We start from the raw sequence: 15,916 nt of genomic DNA, 5'->3' as shown, positions 1-15,916 counted from the left end.
AATTTACTGGGAACAGCACCAAGATAAGAAAAAGGAGTAGTAACAGCAACAACATTAAAAACAGAAATTAATAACAAAATTAATAACAGAAATATGCAAAAGAGAATGATTTACGTGCAAAATGCTCACCAAGTCTGACACGATGCAGCGTAACTGCAGATGGTGCCACCCCACTGCTCCTTCCAGCACATTTTTCCCAACCAGAAAGGAACACCCATCTCCTCTGAGAGTCCAGATCTCTCCTGTCCTATCCTGCCTTTTCCTGTCCCATCCTTTCCTTGCCCTGTCCTCCCCCACCCCAGAAAATTACCTAAATTGGTAAGGAATAACCTCTTGGACACATCCACAGCTGCATCCCCTCAGCTGCTACACCTGGTTTTGTTCTGGTCCAAACCAGGACAGGGAGATATATGAAGAATACCTGATATATGATTATTTATGCTTCTTTATCAAAGTAGACTCAGATAGCACTTAGGTGAAGTAGGTAGTTAAATGTGATGGCTGTTGTGTGTGTGGTCAGGTTTTAAAGGTTCATTGCTTATTTAAATGGGACCCTAACCTTTAAATTCCTGAGTTTACTTCTCACAGGTCTGAATCATATCTTGCCCAGCTAGTTATTTCTATGCTGTTATGTTTTGTGCGTGTGGTATTTTCTCCCCATGTTGCATTCAGGTTCATCTGTGGAAGCAAAGCTCAGGGCAGAGACTGCTTGCTGTAAAAAATATATATAAAATCAGAGGCTTAAATTAACACTGCAAATGAAATTTTTTGGCTGCCCCTCAGGTACCGCATCAAACACTTAAAATTGAAACATTCCTACACTTTCTTCTTCAGAAGACATAATTTGAGTGAAATACGGAATCTAAGTCCTGTACTCTTTGCATTAGATTACCAGTACTAACGGATTCTGTTCACATATTTAAAACCACTGTTTATAGGAGAAAACACTCAAAAGTATCTGTTGGTCAATCTGTGGAGTACAGAGTCACAGGGAACGTGCATGCTGCAGATGCACTGTAGCAGTGGTCCCAAAGCATTCCCACTAAGGCTGGAAACCTCTCAGTGTTAACAAGGCAGTCCTTTAGCAGCGGTGCCGGCTGGTGCCAGAACATGCTGTGCTTAAAGCCTCCCTCACGCTCATCCAATTACCTGGTAAATACATGGCGTAGGTGACTTAGAAATCTGTACCTCACTGATTCACAATAGAGTGAAGAGCATTTGAATGTGCTACCAAATATTTGAGCTGCCATCAACACAAAATGGTCACCGGGCTGGAGTCCATTTCCAGTTGTGTAATGAAGGCAGGGCATGGTTACAAGTCCCAGGCCTGCAAGGCACAGCAAGGAAGGCTGTTCATGCTGAAAACAAGCAGTACAACCAGAGATACACAACTATTATGAACTGCCAGCCTCCAGCCTTTCCATAGCTATTCCACTAGTGTAGCTCTTCAAATTTTTAACTCGGTCCTTTCACATGGATGAGCAAGACTTTCTGCTTTCAACCAAACATGCATGAAAATGTGATCTTTCACAGACTCCCTGAGGTGAGCAGCTCTGGTGCAGGCATGTTCTGCAGTGCAGCAGGGGATCTTGGCAGAGAGAGGGGATTTCCTGAGCCAAGGAAATCCCAGGGGATCCCTGAGACTGGCCAGGAGCTGGCAACTCAGAGAATAGAGGCTGATGAGGTGTGAGTGGGGCCAGGAGACATGGCAGGGGCTGTCCCAAAGGGTCTGCTTCATCTATCCTGGTGCTGGCTAAGGCCTCCACCCACACAGAGCTGCTGAGTGGAGAGGCAGGAGTGTGGACCTCAGTCTGTGGGTAGGGCCTGGACCATTCTCCTGGGACAGGGACAGGCAGCAGGTCTGTGTAACATCAGGGAGCCTGAGAAGGAGTAAGATAGCTGGTTCCAAGGACAGTCTGCAGTGGACAGACAAGCAGTCAAAAGCCCCACACACAAGCAGCCAAAACCTCGTTGCAGCACAAGTATGAGGGAGGGGGTCAATAATGCAGAAGAATGGATGCTTGCTAGGGCAAAGACCACCAACAGGCACAGGTTAAGGTGCCTTTGGCAGAACCACTTCATGGCTCTGCAGACTGAAGAGGGAAGACCCCTTACACTAGGAGAAGAAGAAGGATTTCAATGTGGTCAGAGGGGCTGATGAGAGGACTGGAGCATCTCTCCTATGAAAACAGTCTGAGAAAGCTGAGGCTGTTCAGGGGGAAGAAAAGGGAGATCTTACAGCACCTTCCAGTACCTAAAGGAGCTACAAGAGAGCTGGAGAACTTTTTACAAGGGCATGTAGAGATGGGAGAAGGGTGAGTGGCTTTAAATTTAAAGAGGGTAGATTTAGATTTAAATTTAGATTAGATTTTAGATTTTAGATTTTAGATTTTAGATTTTAGATTTTAGATTTTAGATTTTAGATTTTAGATTAGACATATGGAAGAAAGTCTTCACTATGAAGATGGTCAGCACTGAATCAGGTTGTCTGGAGAAGCTGTGGATGTCCTATCCCTGGAGATGTTGAAGACATGTTGAATGGGGGTTTGTTCTACTGGAAGGTGTCCCTGCCCATGGCAGGAGGGCTAGAACTAGATGGTCTTTAAGGTTACTTCCAATCCAAACCATTCTGTGATTCCATGATTTAGTAAAAAAAGTATCTTTAAATCATGCACTCTCTCCTTTGCTTCTGTCTGCTGACTGGAGCTTTAACCACCACAGCAGCACAGGCATTAAGTAATTAAAAAATAAATGTCATATTTAGCCATTCCTAAATTGTTCTCCTCTTAAAAACAGTTGGTTCAAGTTTCTGAATTTTTCAACTTTGCAGTGTCAGAGTTAATCTTATGTTCTCTGCATTTACCTGATGTTTAGTCCTCTTCAACCAGGCCCATGTGAATAACCATCTAGTGGTGATTTATCCACTGGTGTACATCAGACCACTGCACTCCCTACCAAAACTTATACATTTAAGGTAATTGCATTAATTGAGTTGAGGAAAACTGGAATCTATGAAGTAAGAATATAAGGCATTACCATATGCTCTTCAGAAAGTTAGCAGAGTTTAAGAAGAAATCTAAAGTTTGGTCTGGTTTTGCTGCAGTTTTTGCTACACAAAATCTTGGTTTTGTTTGACAAAATATTAATTAACTTGTGGCATCAATGGGTATCCTTCACTACAGTTGCTTTATTCTACAACTGTGAATTGTGAATGAAGCATCACATTTGTGTTACTGAACCATTTCCCATGTTCATGCCTTTCTTTAAAAGTCCTTTTCAGGACTCCTTTCTCCTCTCTGCAGTTCTTTGTGGTCACTCGTCCTTTTTCAGGTCATGCAAACATGATGCAAAAAGATGTGGGCTCTTGCCCAAGTGTGAAGAAACCTATTTAAAGGTGCTACTGAATGGTACTTAGGGAAAACAGCTCTATTTCTTCTTTTGCCACAGGGAAAACATTGGTGGTTTTTCTGACAGTATTTAATTTGACAGGACCCCCTTAAAAATCAGTGCATGTTATTTTTCTGTAAGTTAAATATTTCCCACTGCAGAATACTGGATAGAGAGAATTAATTAATATACACAGCAATTCCCTGGAGACAGCAAGGGGAGGGATATCAAGAGATTTGGGCTGATTTGTGACTTTAAAAATTTTAAGTTAACATTACTGCTGGGTTAAAGCCAAGTTTATTTCCAGTTGAACTAAAATAAGTGAAAACTGATGAAAGCAAGTAAAAATTTGATCACAGAGTTCAGAAACAAAAAATATTATTCATAAATAGAGATGAACAGATGAGACGTAGCTGGATTTGGATGAGATTTAGACTGACTTTTTCATTCCTCACAAAGAAACTCAGAAGTACCAGGCAGAATGACTAGACAATCCAGTAGGATAGTATAAGAAAGAAAAATGGCCAGTAGAAATGAGAAAAATGTGAGCATTTTTTAGATCACAAAATTAATTTATTAATAGCACATAGGAACAAAGGCACTTGGGAATGTGAAGGAGAAAAACCCCATTGTGTTATACCAGCATTGCAAGCTGAGGAAATTAATAAAGGCAATACTCATGGCCTGATTATGAATATATATTTGAAAAGGTGGTATCAAGGAGACTTGAAGACAAAAGAGTTATTGCTTGGAATGCAAGATGGAATGATAGTAAATCAGTTAGAAAGCCTTGAGCAGGCAAAGAAGGAGCTAAAATAACAGTCAGAAGAAGCATTATCTTTCTCCAGCTGTCAAATGTCTTGGAAGTAAGTGACTGCATACTGCAAGATCAATATTTTTCTTTATTCTACCAGATAAAACAGCACACAGAATGCAAGCTTGCATCTGTTACAGATTGCCAAATACCATTGTAGGAAAAAAACAATATCTACCTATAATGTGAAGTGGGAAATACCACTGTCAGATAGCTTTAATCTGAAAGACTATGCTAGAAAGCTCCTTTTGCAAATACTAACATTCAACTCAACCTTTACCTTTACTACTTCTTAACTAAAATGGTATTGTCTCCTGCATGAAGGAATTTGATGTGAGTTAGAAAGTTAGAGTATAAAAGACAAATCAACTCTCACTTTTCCTTTAATGCAAGTAATCAATACTTGTTGTGGAAAACAAAGATTGCAATGTAACAGGGATATGAAAAGTCCTTGAATGCATACAGAGAAGGGTGACAAAGCTGATGACAGGGCAGGAAGGTGTGTCCTGTGAGGAGCAGATGGGGACTGTGGGCTTGTCCAGTTTGGAGAAAAGGAGACAAAGGGGTGATTTCATTGCCCTCAGCAGCTTCCTGAGGAGAGGAAGGAGAGAGGGATGTGCTGAGCTCTTTTTCCTGGTGTTTAGTGATAGAACTCATGGGAATGATTTAAAGCTGTGACAGGGGAGGCTCAGATTGGACATTAGCAAGCATTTATTTACTGAGAGGGTGAGAAAACATTGGAACAGACTTCCTAAAGCAGTGGCTGGTACCCCAAGACTGTCAATGTTTAGCAGTTATTTGCAAAATAGACTTAATAACAGGCTTTAACCTCTGGTCAGTCCTGAAGTGGTCAGGGAATTGGATTAGATGATTGTTGTAGATCCTTTCCAACCAAAACTATTCTATTCTATTCTATTCTATTCTATTCTATTCTATTCTATTCTATTCTATTCTATTCTATTCTATTCTGATGTTACCAGTCACTTGCCAAGCACAATATCTTCATTAATTCTTTCTTTGCTTAGCATATCCTTTGATAACTTGATAGTAATAGTTTAAAGAACTGATAAATCTTGAGGGTAAAGAAAACACTTTCCCTCTGCCCCCCCCCAATAGTTTCAGAAATCTAAATAAAATTACCAAAGTATTTATTTTTTTTTAATCTTGACATTGGTCTTGAGCGAAGTTATGGAACAGCTGAACCTGGAATAGATTCATACAAATGTAGGGGGTAATATAATTATCACCAATAAAAATTCATTCATTCATTCATTCATAGAAAATAATTCCTGTCAAACTAGCTCAGTGTCATCTTCTGAGCTTGTACATTTCTGGTGATACAACATAAAATTGTAAGACATCTCACATGATTCAGTATGACATTTTGATTAAGAAAGCTACAATGATAACAAAATCAGTGTCACATGTCAGATAACCAAATTTTGACTACTTGGAAAAATTGATGACATAACTAGAAAAAACATTATTCACCAGGACTTTCTGTTGAGATACTACATCTTTTGGCTTGATGGTACTTAATACTTCTTTTAATGACAGAGAAGCAACGATAGCATTGAGGCTTGTTAAGCTTATAAGTGACACAAAGGTTGAGGGAATGGTAAATAGTAGCTACAAATCAGGTAGCTCTGCAGCCTGGATGGAAGTGACAATATGTATTTCTGTACTTCAGAACTTGTATTCAAGTTGGAAGCAGGTACTTAGGATTGAAGCCTAACGATTTTGCTCTTCCATAATTGGACATCTGCCATTCTGGGTGCTGCAGGCCTAAAGGCTGTGCAATAGTTCTTGTGAATTAATGGTTATTTCAAAATACTCTCTTTGTTTGAAGGTATAGCCAAAGTGCCAAGCACAGGTTTTGCATACACACTCAGAGACGGACTATTTTCTATATGAAGGATGTTTATATTATCTACATATGTTATATTAATGCAGCTGCTATTAAATTAAGATCGAATTCTGATGGCTGCACTTCAAGAATTATTTTGAAAAGTTGTGGAGTCCATGAAAGAGACAGAAGGTTTATCAGAGACTGGAAATAACTCCTCTTACTAAGAGACCATAAGTGTTTATCTTGAAGGATAAAGGGTAGTGGATTACTATCTCTAAATGTCTACATGAGAAAAATAAAACTGGCTAAAAATGCTTCAGCAATATAACAAAGATATACTAAGGCCCAAGGTCTGAGTTGATGTTAGATGACCGTAGGCTACGTCTCAGTTAAAAAAACTCAGTTAAACCACTTGCCTGGTTTTCCCAGTGAGAATAACTAGGCATTGAAAGAACTTCAAGGCTTGTAATGAAACTCTACTGATAGAATTTCTTAACATAAAGATAGAATGCCTTTCTAAAAGATATTCTACTTTGTCAGTAACTTTGGGGTTTGCACCATTCAGAAAATGCAGCGAAATAATCACCATAGTCTCTTTCAGGACATGGCATGATGAACAGGGAAGGGCTTCCAGTGGTGAGTTACTATTTAAAGCTATCCACAAGAGCATATGTTAGGGACAGTTGAGGTGGAATAGATGTCCATATAGATAGAAAGAAACAGGCTACTCCATTCCATGATTATATAAAAGATGTCATAGTAATATAATACAGTCACAGTGATTGTGGATAAGGAGAATCTAATGAGCATTTTTCTGAAAGAAAAAGAGTATCATGTCAAGCAAAACAGGATTTTTGTTTGGGGTTTTTTCTTTATTTAATGTGTAAAAATAAATTCTGAGAACAAAAAAAAAAAGAAAGCATTTTATTTTATAATGGTTAACACGGGGGGTTTTGATGCCTAATTAAAAACTATTTCAATTTGTTTGGGAATTACAAACCCACCAAATCCAGTCTTGTGGGACTGTGTAACAAACTGCAACACAAACGGGCCTCCTCCCACAAGCAACAGCTCCTGCAAGTAACAATTTCAATCCTCAAAATAAATGAGAAGGGACTGGCATTGACAGATGTCAGGAAACTGGGGGTTCTTAGTGCTTTTTAAGAGTGAAGTAAAAGGGAGAGTCATGAATGTTGTGTATCCTCAGATGTGCTGCAGTATTTGATGCTCTGTGGAATGTGAAAAAGTATTCCATTCAAAAAGCATTGCATAGCTCAGCAATAAACCTTCTCAGGGAAAGATTCCTACAAGAGATATTTATTTTTCACTCTGATCCTTCATCTACTTTCACATCAGCAGCTACGGTAATTTATTATTGTTTTTGCTTTATCTTCTATTGTTCAAACACCAAAGAATACCTATATATGGAAAATAGCAAGACTCCTTAAGAATAGTGTGTAGTGGCCCATGCCATACTGCACTGTATTGGTATATTGATTTTCTCTATTATTAATACATTAATTCAAATAGAGATTATGTTTGTAACTTTTCTACTGATAAAGCAGAAATTGGACTGGTAATCATGGATCAAAGTCCACTTATGATATTATACATTTTTATTCCCATTATGTGCTTGGGTGAAACTGCATTTTTTTAAGGATTTTACAATATTAGTTATACCTTACAACAGCCAAACTAAAATCCTTTTGTTTTCAGCGGTTACATATTTCAAAGAATGCATGAAATGATACTTCATGTTCAAAATGAAAATGTCATTATGGCTAAAGTTAATAGACCTGAACATCCTGAGAGCAATTCTGGTGCTCATAATAACTCAAAGATCAATAACATGCTACAGCTTCACATGGCTTAGTGGGAGGAGAGCTTTATATACAGTAGTTATGACTGGGAAGACAGTGTAGCTGTATTTGGTAGGATAACTTACATAATATATAAAAATGTAAGTATACAAATAAAAATATTGATCATGCCAACAAATGCTAAAATAGTAGAAATTTCTTTTTTTCAAGCCTTCTATTCTTTGAATTTATTCTAGAGGTCAATTGTATTCATGAAACTTGATTCATCTCCTGAGTACATTCAAAGTGTCCCAGACATTTAACAGAAAATACAGGATACAGAGAGTGAAATGACTGCAGTTGAATCAGAAGTAACTGTCTTTGAAGCTGTCAGTTTCAACTGTCAATGGCACATTAAGAATTGTTTAGGGCACAAGAAATACTGATTGATAGGTTTCAAATTACTCTGGTACAAAATTAGTTTAAGTCTTAAGAAATTGGGTCTTTTGCTTATTTAATTTCAGTTCTTCATGAAAAGTTCCAGTATACAACATATGTATGCCAATGATTCTGGGAAAAAGCTATCAATATAAAGAAGTTAGAATTTTTAACAAATCCAGTTATTTTCCAGATTCAATAATAAATGCCAAAATCAGAGGATGTATTAACTTTTTGTGCTGAAAATAGAGTTATCAACTTTCAAAAGCAGGCTTTTAAAGTTCATTTAACAAAACTGTCATTTTATAAAACTATTTTGAAAATGCTTGCATCAAAGAAAATGAAAGTTCAGCATCCAAGGAGGAACAAAGAGAAAAATGTAAATTATTTTATGGTGATATAAAATATTGATAGGCTCAAGTAAAAATATGTTTCTTGGTGTTATATTCTTGATATTACACATGGCAATAAACCCAACATAATATCTTGTGGTTCTGCCAGGTCAAGAAGACATCTTGGTCTAACTTCACTTTAAAATTATTTTGCCTTGAGACAACTTGGGATCTGGTCTTCATTTTTCACATTACAATCTAACAATATTTGATTTTTATTATGGATGCTAATACAGGTGTATACTTATAATTGAACATTATTTCTACAGGCACAAACATTAGGGTTACTCAATGTCTTGAGGTTTCTTCCCCACTGTGTACTGATGCAGTAATTTGTCTATGATAATAGGAAACTTTAGCAATTATTTGGCATCCTGGTATGAATGTATTTCTGAAAAATGTTCTTTTCAAGTGTAAGAGCTGAAAGCCAAATCTGGGCTACATTGCCCTAGTTCATGTGCACACACACATACGAGCGCACACATCCTGATAATGCCAAAGGCAATTATGAACTCAAAACCAGAGATCTTTGGGACACTGAAAGCTTTTTTGATCTATTGCCTAAGATCCTTGCTTGACACTAGACATCTAGTCCCATTGCTGCTATGGCAATGCATGTAAAAATGACACCTCTGAAAGCCCTGTATGCATTTTTTGAGAGGTTAAACATGCAGCTTAAGCAGAAATGTATTAATGTAGCAGTGCCTGTTACCACTCCAAAAACTCTTACTTGATATAAGGTGTCAATATCTTTCTCTGCTGTTCACATGCTCCCATCCAAGCAAAATATTCAGGTGTCACTGTGGAATACCTAAATGCCAAAGCAGCATAGAGGAATCTAAGATTAACCCTTAAGTGACAGCATGACCTTGATAATTTTGTTGTTCCTTTTGTCTTGGAAGCATTTGTTTTCGATTACTGTGGAGCAAAAAATGTTACCACCAATGAAAACTTTGTTGACTGACCTATTTTGGAGGAGTTAGAATAAGCCTGCAATAAGTACTCAGCATTTCTTCATTACTTATAATGATGCTGAAGAAGATAAAGGCATTTTTAATGATACTTTCATGACTCATTTGTCCTACATTTTTCTTCAAAAGAACTGCAAAATTCTGTTTTCACCCTTGTCATTTTTGTCTCAATGGACAAAATTGCTCATTTTGGAGTCATAACCACCTATAAGTACATTAAGCTCTTTCTTCTACCATTTTGTAGAGTTTTTGGATTTTCCAAAGTCAAAACTTGCTCCATACCTGGCTGAAGATAAAGTCATGTTAGGATAGGATACCAGCTCTGAAGACAGACTGGCTGATGAAGTACTAATTGTAGGCAGTGTAATTGAAGTAATCACAACCCATCTTTCTTTTCTTTGTAGTTCTAATAAGAAGATAGCTTGACCCTCCACAAAGTCTATCTCTGAGGTTCAGGGAGGAAGGCCTGAGATATGGAAAGACCTAGCTCACATGACTTTTCCATCTGATTTTGAATCATAGAGTCATAGAATCACAGAATGGCTTACTCCAAGAGATATTAAAGATCATCTTGTTCCAACCCCATTGCCATGTGCAGGGACACCTTGCACCAGACCAGGCTGATCAGGTCTCCATCCAACCCGATCTTGAACTCTCCCAGAGACAAGGCACCCATAACTTCACTGGGCAACCTGTTTCTGCACCTCACTACCTTCACAGTAAAGAATTTTTCCTAATATTTAATCTAATAGACCTCTCTTTCATTTTGAATCCATTCCCACTTGTTCTGTCATTACATGTCCTTGAAAAGAATCTCCATTTTTCTTGTAGGCTCCCTTCAGGTATTGGAAGACTGCAATTAGGTCTTCTGAAGTCTTCTCTTTCCCAGGCTGAATAATCCCCTTTATATAAATTAGGCAGGATGGGGTTTTGTAATGCTGCCTGTGTTTCTGCCTGACCTTGAACTGAGATATAATTTCCAGCCAGTTCAGAATCTGGAGCTATGTCTTGAAACTGAAACTTGCACATTCCCAGTTGGCACCAGCACTGCCACAATAGTTTTCTCCCAATTCCACATGCATCTCTTCCAATAAACCTCTCTGGTGAACATTTTGCAGAAACTTCTGTACCTACTGACTAGAAGACTTTCAGCTTACAAAGAAAGAAGAGAAGCCTAGACCAGGAAATAAAAAATGGAACATTGGGAAGCAAAGATCAGAAAAAGGGTTCAGAGTAAAATGAATAGTTAATGACAAGTTTAAATAAGGTCTTCTCTTGGCTTCCAAATAAAAAAAATGAGAAATAAAAATGCAGTGAAGTTTGGAAAGTTAGTTTGCGTGCTATTAAGTAAATTTGATTTATTAAAATAACAAGAAGGATGCTTCAGTCTCTGTGGCCTTGCTGATTAACAAAGTAATACTTGTGGCACACAGTGTGACTCCTCATTTTAATGACAAGGCCTTTTTTCTGAAATTGAACTCTTATAGTAACGTGGATAAACTCTGCCACTCCTCATTGTTCTGCAGTTCTAGTGATGGACAATTGGCACATACCCTTCATTCACATGCTGAATCTGCTCTATGTATACTTGGTACCTTCATATTTCAGTCTTTGTAAAGTTAATAGTTTTAATCTTTTTCTAAGTTATAATGGAAGGATAAATGAAAATGTGATAGTATAAGATAGTAAGATAGTATAATTTAAGATAGTAAGATAGTATAAGATAGTATAGCATAATTTGAGTAAATAAATTACTTACAATATATAACTTTGGATTTTTAAAATTTATTTATTTTTAATTAAGGAACCGGTTGCATTCTGCTCAAACATTTTCCCTTCGAGGGAGCTGTTCTTGTTGTTCTTGCAACATAGGCAAAATTCTATCAATTCAGGCCAACAGACCAGTAGCATTCAAAAGTCAAAAAAAATTTGCTATAGTTTAATATTGTTCATTAAAATCCACAGCAGTTATTACATTGGAAATCATTATTATCCTAAACAGTGTCCTAGTTTCAAACTAGAAACTTAGGCTGATATAAGTCCTACGGTTCACATCCAGCATTCATCTTGGTTTCATGGGAAGCATTGCTACCCTATTTTGATTACTCCAGATTTGTTGCCTAAAGGTGAACGTTTTGCTCCCTTTGTGGAAAACTGGTCACGCTCTACTTTGCCTCAAGATAATTTTCAGTATTTCATTGAATTGATGGCTGATCATTCACTTCAAAGTTAGTTTGCCTTCCTGGGAATATTATTTAAGTTGTTAAAGGTAGAATTCCTCTCTAGGTTTAAAAATGAAGTTTCTTGGTATTAGCTATTCCAGTGGTCGTTTGCTAGGCAAACTACTGTGTGATTATTTTCAAATCAAGTGCACTGGTCTAAATAACATGCAGTTAGGAAGGAGATTTTTCCCAACTCACCTGCACTGCAGAACTTTGTCATACAATGACCACCAGCCTCCCCTTTCTAGCAGTGGCATTAACAGGAGGTGGAGCTTTGAAGGATCCCAAAGGTGCAAGGAGGCACTGAGCAGAGCTCTTGAAAGTTTTTCCCTTCTCTTTGTTGCAGGGACATGACTGCAGTATATACAGAATGAATTGTGTCCCAGAAGAGAGGAGAGTCTTTCAGAAGAGAAAGACTTTGCACAGATTATTTTGTGTGTATAGAGAAAGAAATATATGTACCATGGCTAGTTTTCTTTAATGTGCATGCAGTGCTTTCAGATATATAGAGACTATTTACTTCTGGAAGGAATAATATGAAGAATAATAGAATCATCACCATCATCTTCATCAGCAGCAGTAGCAGCATGAAGTTTGGAAACTGCAATAAGGAAAGTAGCCACAGCACATACTCGTAATCCACATACACATGTACATAATGTAATGAAAGAATGTAATGACATAATCCAGTAATCTCAGTAGAAGTTGACTTGGCCAAGGATAGAACTGAAGTGGTGATTTAGCTGAATATTTCAATTTACCATAGCTATTAAAAAAATTCATTCAGTACATGTTGTACAGAAGCATGCTTGCCTCTTAGAGCAGACAGAGCACTGGTGCTTTCAGCTGAGGCTCTGAATTTCAAGAATGGTGGTTTCTTCTTCCCACAAACGTTGTCAGCAGTATGTATTGTCTCAGACCTACATTCTCTCTAGGCATGGCTTGACTACTGTAGGAGAACCAGCAAATTCTCTTACTTCCTCTTTGTGACACTAGTTCCAGTGAAGCAAATTGCTTGGTATATTATCTGTCAGTGTGTTCCCATAAACACACAGCAGCAGAGAGGGTAGAGTACATGAGTCTTAATGCACAGCTTCTGCCTGTAAGACTGGGTCTACTTTCTTCATTGTGAGAATATCTGTGGGTCTCAGACAAGAATATAGGTCAGTGGATAGATAAATGAATGCAGGATTTAGTCTTCATTGGGTGCTTGTGTTACACATCTGGGATCCTTGTTGGATGCCCAGGAATTTGCAGCTTGTAAAATTTTATAAAGTCAGATTTCCTTTATTTAATGGGAAGGAAGGGAGGAAGGGGGGAAGGAGGGAAGGAAGGGAGGAAGGGGGGAAGGAGGGAAGGAAGGAAGCAAGAAAGGAAGGAAGGAAGGAAGGAAGGAAGGAAGGAAGGAAGGAAGGAAGGAAGGAAGGAAGGAAGGAAGGAAGGAAGGAAGGAAGGAAGGAAGGAAGGAAGGAGGGAAGGAAGGAAGGAGGGAAGGAAGGAAGGAGGGAAGGAAGGAAGGAGGGAAGGAAGGAAGGAGGGAAGGAAGGAAGGAGGGAAGGAAGGAAGGAAGGAAGGAAGGAAGGAAGGAAGGAAGGAAGGAAGGAAGGAAGGAAGGAAGGAAGGAAGGAAGGAAGGAAGGAAGGAAGGAAGGAAGGAAGGAAGGAAGGAAGGAAGGAAGGAAGGAAGGAAGGAAGGAAGGAAGGAAGGAAGGAAGGAAGGAAGGAAGGAAGGAAGGAAGGAAGGAAGGAAGGAAGGAAGGAAGGAAGGTGGGAGAACAGAGGAACAAGCAGAGGACTTGTGCATATACTAAAGAATGAAGATATCAACTTTAACTGAAAAAAGGAGGAAAATAACTAATTTTAGTTTAAACCCTTTAAAACATCAAGAGGGTTATTATATTTAAATAAAATAACTTTTGCATGCTCACAGGATTAGCCCAATTTAGCTTTCACCATGGAATCAAGGGTTGTGGTTAACTCCTTGTGTAATCTGCAAGTGTCTACAATGTTTTTGTCCACACCTCAGCCCATTGCTCTTGTTTCTTAATCACAGGGGAGAAATGGAAATGTTTTGAATACATTCACCTTCTAAAATGTGCCTCTAAAGCAGATAAGACAAACCATATACTGGAACTACCAATTTATTTTCATTAAGTGTAGAAAGGAGGCTGTAGTGTGCAGGTCATCCATGGAATTTACCTTCTAGATGTCTAAAATCACAAAAGAAATGAATCCTTCCTGAAAGACACTAAATCGGTTGATGTTTAATTGTGATGATGGACTCTCTACGTAACTTAATGTGCCATAATTTTCTTCCACTCTTATGTTTATCAGGTTTATTTTCATCAAAGGCCTTGGAAGCAGACACTGTTTTTTACTTTCCCAGTATTTTACAGTGCAGTATCTACTCCTAGTCCCAGTTGCTGTTCTGCATATCATGACCACACTACTGAGAGGAGCAGTGACCTGTGTGGGTACTGGAATTGTGTGTATCATAAATTGTTATACACAATGGAGGTGTGCAGATTGTGTTTGACTTTATACCATTCTCAGGCAGTTTATCCATTAACGCACAGTTCTAGGAACAGGAACTAAGCAAAGGAAATGGAAAGGCTTGACATGTTTCCTATAGAGTCTTTAATTTCATTTTTTCCTCATTCTTCTACCTTGACAGAGAGTGTTTGACTCATTAACATCCCTTCCATGCTTTTCAGTTTGTTCATGTCAGTAGAAGTGCTGTTTTACACTCCACCTGACTCTTTACACCTGTTTCTATGAAATTATCTTGGTTTCTGTGGTGTAAGTCTTACTTCAGTGAGGCAAACCAGCCAAACAATAAACCAGCAGAGCCTGTGCTTACTAATCCACATCAATTCCCTGGTGCCATTTCCTGAACAGAGAAAACTGCTGGGGATTAGTGGAATGACAATAACCCTTAGTCTGTAGGAAAAACCCACAAGGCTCACTATGTCATGATGTACTGCCATACCTCCTCATTGGAACCACAGTGAGCTCTATAAGAACAGCTTCTGAAATGATCTTCCAGTTTATTGGGGTCACATAGTTTTCACTGGCACAATTCTTGTGAAAATGTACACTTTCATCTAACTGAGGCATTATGGAAACATTAACAGGCTTGTCAACCTCTTCCAAATATATCTATCTCAGACTGATGTACTTTGCATATATAGGAACTTTATCTTTTTACACATTCCCAAATTCCTAGCATCAGATTTTTATTTACCTTTATCCTTCAAACTTATATCAATTCATTGATTTTACAGTGATTCCAGAGATGCTTTGGATGAAAGTTATTCTTACTGAATTAATTTATTTTCTATGTAATATTTAGCTGTAATAAAATTATCCACTGTATGAAATGCATTTGTTTATATGCTCTCTGTTACTAGATGATTAAGCTTTAATTTGCCTCAACTAATAAACCCATTGTGCTTCTGCTTGGGTGAGTTGTATGTACATTCCTTGGGGGATTAATCTTTATATGTTTCAAATTTCTTCATTCTTCTGATCATTTGCTGTAACAGGACTGAGTTATTTAATTATTGCAAATTATGCCTTCTGCAAATATAATACTCTAGAAAGTTAAGGTTTGTAACAAGAAGCCATAAAATTTATTAGGCCAGATCTGATGCAGACAAAACCACATAAAAATTCTCCTGCATGTAAGCTCTCTTTTACATCTGAAATGGAAGCAACCTACTTCAAGTGAAGTACAGAAATCGGCCCCAGTTCAGTTTTATTGCTGTTATTCACCATGACTGAGAAAGTTAACATCTATGAGGCTGAGAGAGCTGTTAGTAGGGCAGAGGTGATATGCTCAGTAACCTCTACCGAGGAGTGAGGGAGGGACAGATTATTATCCCCTGTGGAATCACAAGGGTTAGCAAGAGATAGAGTGAAAAAAAATAATGTAATGTGAGATAAACTAATCTTCTTCCTGATTTCTTGAATGTATGATTTTAACTATACAGCAAAATAATAAACTTTGTGTTCAGACTGACCTTCTGAAAATACCAGAAATGGC

General features: G+C 37.9%; 1 protein-coding gene across 1 annotated transcript in view; it reads left to right on the top strand.

The window, feature by feature from the left end:
- Positions 1 to 15,916, top strand: part of GABRG3 (gamma-aminobutyric acid type A receptor subunit gamma3) — a 291,985-nt gene that overhangs the window by 264,432 nt on the left and 11,637 nt on the right. The gene's annotated exons all lie outside the window — the stretch shown is intronic.

Source organism: Cinclus cinclus, chromosome 2 (genome assembly GCF_963662255.1).
Source record: "Cinclus cinclus chromosome 2, bCinCin1.1, whole genome shotgun sequence".
Taxonomy (NCBI): Eukaryota; Metazoa; Chordata; class Aves; order Passeriformes; family Cinclidae; genus Cinclus; species Cinclus cinclus.
Note: the sequence above shows the minus strand (reverse complement) of the source record. Positions and strands in the feature narration are given on the sequence as shown.